General features: G+C 41.2%; 1 long non-coding RNA gene across 1 annotated transcript; it reads left to right on the top strand.

Moving 5' to 3' along the window:
* Positions 1–2,213: 2,213 nt before the first annotated feature.
* LOC306700799 lies at positions 2,214–2,983 on the top strand. Its single transcript, XR_013767215.1, has 3 exons — positions 2,214–2,309; positions 2,516–2,620; positions 2,731–2,983. It is a non-coding gene; the product is annotated as an uncharacterized lncRNA (long non-coding RNA).
* The last annotated feature ends 307 nt before the right edge of the window (positions 2,984–3,290 follow it).

Raw genomic sequence — 3,290 nt, 5'->3', positions numbered from 1 at the left:
ACCTGATGACACGTGTAATGTAGTCGTCGTGACTTTATTAAGAAACACAAGCATATTTTTGGTATTGCAGTAGAAAACACTGGTCAGCAGCTTCCGTGTGTTCATTTACAGCTGCACAATGAAGCCTCAGGCTGTCTGCACAAGAGGAGTAGTTACAATGACCCCAGTGCACACTGTTTATGAAACACACACACACACACACACACACACACACACACACACACATCAGCGAATCATCTCGTCAGATGATCTAATAGAGACATCATATTGGAAAATATCAACAAATATACTATCTCATCATTGCATATCTTATGACTGAAATGCCCCCCAAAAAATTGTATAGTTAATTTAGCCTAAAAATGACATTCTCATACAATAAAACTGCATCTGGATACATATTTTTTCGTGGATTACGTTTGCTTTTGAAGGATCACAGATACGTAGAGTCTGCGGAAGTCAGCGTGTAGGATGGGTAAAAAAACACAGGGCTTTGACCCAGGAGGTGAACTAGTTTTGTTGCGTTTCTATGTTGTTTTGTTTCAATTTCGTAGACATTTGAAGCCAAACTATGATTTATATTTGTTACTAAACTTAACAAAGTAGTTTTGTAGCATATTTAGTTTAGTTTAATTTCAACAGGAGAAAATATGTTTCCTTCAGAGTGCAGTTTAGTTGAATGGGAACGTCATTTTGTAGGAGACGGGCCCTGCTCTCTCCAGAGGCCTCCACCACTGGCCCCTGGTCTACACGTGATCTGTGAATGGTTGCGTGACAGCTTGTTTATTGGCTTTTCTTCAGCACGGCTTTAACAGTCCTTGTTTATATATTGTATAAATGACACAGTACGATGACAAAGTGGTGTTGAACTCTTGACAAAGTGCAGATCAGACACCTTAATTGTGTTTAAGGGACATCAGTGGGCTGAAGGTTTTATTCTACATCAGAGACGAGCAAGCCAGATCTTGACAACAAGACACTTTTTTTTTTTCTTTGTGTAAAGACATAAAACCTGTTCTTTGTTAAATATTTCCTTTGGTGAAGAGGGTACCAAGTCAACATTCATCTACTATCTGATCTCAGCCTGAGGGCCACTCCTAGAAATGGTTTCTCTGTTCTCTTAACAGTAACTTTATTGTTCATTTGCAGTCTACCATGAGAAGGTAACTTTTGGTGTGACATGGCAATGTCTATATGAGCCAGTAGGTCCGGTAGTTGCCCCCCCCCCCCCCCCCCCCAAATAAAATGGAGGTAAATATAATTAATAAACCTGTTTTCCAGGTTTTCAAGGATGAATGGGAACCCTGACAGCATGTTTTGTAATGCAACATGTTCGTGATTTGTTGTAACGCAGACATTTTGTGTGGTCCCGCTTCACTAAATGAAGATTCCGACAAACAAAATCTTTACATGGATGTTTATGGCTTAGCGTGTGTTTGCCTCAGCCTGCTTGTTCCTGCTTTGAAAACAGGTCAAAAGACAAGACATCCTCATGCACAGGCTGTCTTGCACTTCTCCATTGTTGCCTACAGATGTCACTAAAGGGCAACTTCAAGTTATAGTCACCCTCAGAAACAGAGGATGCACCACAGACTGTGGTTTGCACAAGCTGTTCAACAGCATATGTGAAGGTTAAGAGTTTTCAGTAAAGTATGAATACAATGCAGGGCAGCAGGACGAGAAAACCAAGACTGAGTTATTAAGAAGTAACGTTAATGATGTTTGTGACATTGTTTACGTCGGTATTTAAAGCCCAACCATGATGTTTTTCCAAAACCTAACGAAGTGGTTTTGTTGCCGAAACAATTCACAAATTCACAACGCTAACGACGTGTTTACTGCGACCGTGTGCTGGGATGTCCAGAGGGTTATAAAGTGACGCCAGGGTGTCTGACAAAGAGTTGGAATGAGACCTGCTGAAATCTCTGATCTGATCTGATCTGATATAGTCTGGTACAATCTGAAATGAATACATATAATCCTGTTCAGAGGTCAAGTTCATCTTTACAAACAGCATCATTAAGGAGAGGGTTTAAAGGAAACTCAGCTTTTCTTCTTGGAACACAACACCTTTAAAAAGAATATGAAGCAACTCTTTGTTCCCTTAAGCTTCTGTCTTTTCTCTGGAACAATAGGAATGTACAATTACCGGATTATGACACACAAGGAAGTGCACAACCACATTCCCAGTTTGGCATGTGGCGTGTCAGTGTCAGTATAAAGGTGTCAGTGCGGGATGTTAGTCCACATACCATCTGACAACATGAAGGTCCTGCTTCTTACAATGCTGCTGCTGCTGTGCAGCGCTCAAGGTGAGCGAACTTTGGTTTATAATCAAATTCTTCATTTTTACTAATTCAATTGAAGACAAACACTTGTAGAATATTTAGGTATAATGGGACCACTTGATTTGATCACCGATGCATTACACCTGTCTACGTCGAGAGGAAGGAAAACCCCTCATGTCAGTGAAAATGTTTTCCCACTTCCTAAACGTTGGCTGCTGTCTTCTCACCAGTGCTCACGCTCAAATGCTACACCTGCAGCGATGAGCATGACGACATCTGTAAGGAGGAGACAGATTGCCCGGCATCATCTTTCTTCTGCAAGACCTTCGATGGCGGTACGTTGGTCTTGTTCCCTGTCTTTAACTTTTTGGGAAAAGCCATAGATACCACAGTGACAGAGGGATGGTTCAGTGATCGCAAATTGTTTCTTGTTGTTTTTCAACAGATACCCAATTCTCTCGAACTTGCGAGCAGTTCTGTGTGGAAGATTACCACACAACCTGCTGCTCCAGTGACTTGTGCCCTTGAGTCACCACTCTGCTGCATTCCCTTTCACTTTCTGATTAATGAAAATAGTTCGTGAAAAAGTAATGACTGTGATCTGAATCTGGTGGAAGCTGATTTGTTGGTTAATATGATTTTAATGTGATTTTACTGTCTTTGATTTGCTTTTACTTTCAATTAAAATGTAAAAATGTCGAACTCTTCAGTGTCATTCATTAAACACTAAATCAACACACTGGTGGTTACTGCCATGTCTTTTGTAAACAATTACTGCTGGAAGCAGGGCAACCACACACAAACACACACACACACACACACACACACACACACACACACACACGCACACAAACACACTTAATCCGCTCCTGATGTCACTTAGTGGGTCACTTGCTGGAATGGCCTGCTGCTATGTGGGTCGCTGTCTGTCTTTGCTGGAATGTAAAGTTGGACTCCCTTTAGGGTGTCATCTGCACTGACGCACCACATGCCAAAATCATTAAA

This window comes from Pholis gunnellus (assembly GCF_910591455.1).
Source record: "Pholis gunnellus genome assembly, chromosome: 9".
NCBI lineage: Eukaryota > Metazoa > Chordata > Actinopteri > Perciformes > Pholidae > Pholis > Pholis gunnellus.
This window is presented reverse-complemented; position numbering and strand designations above follow the sequence as displayed.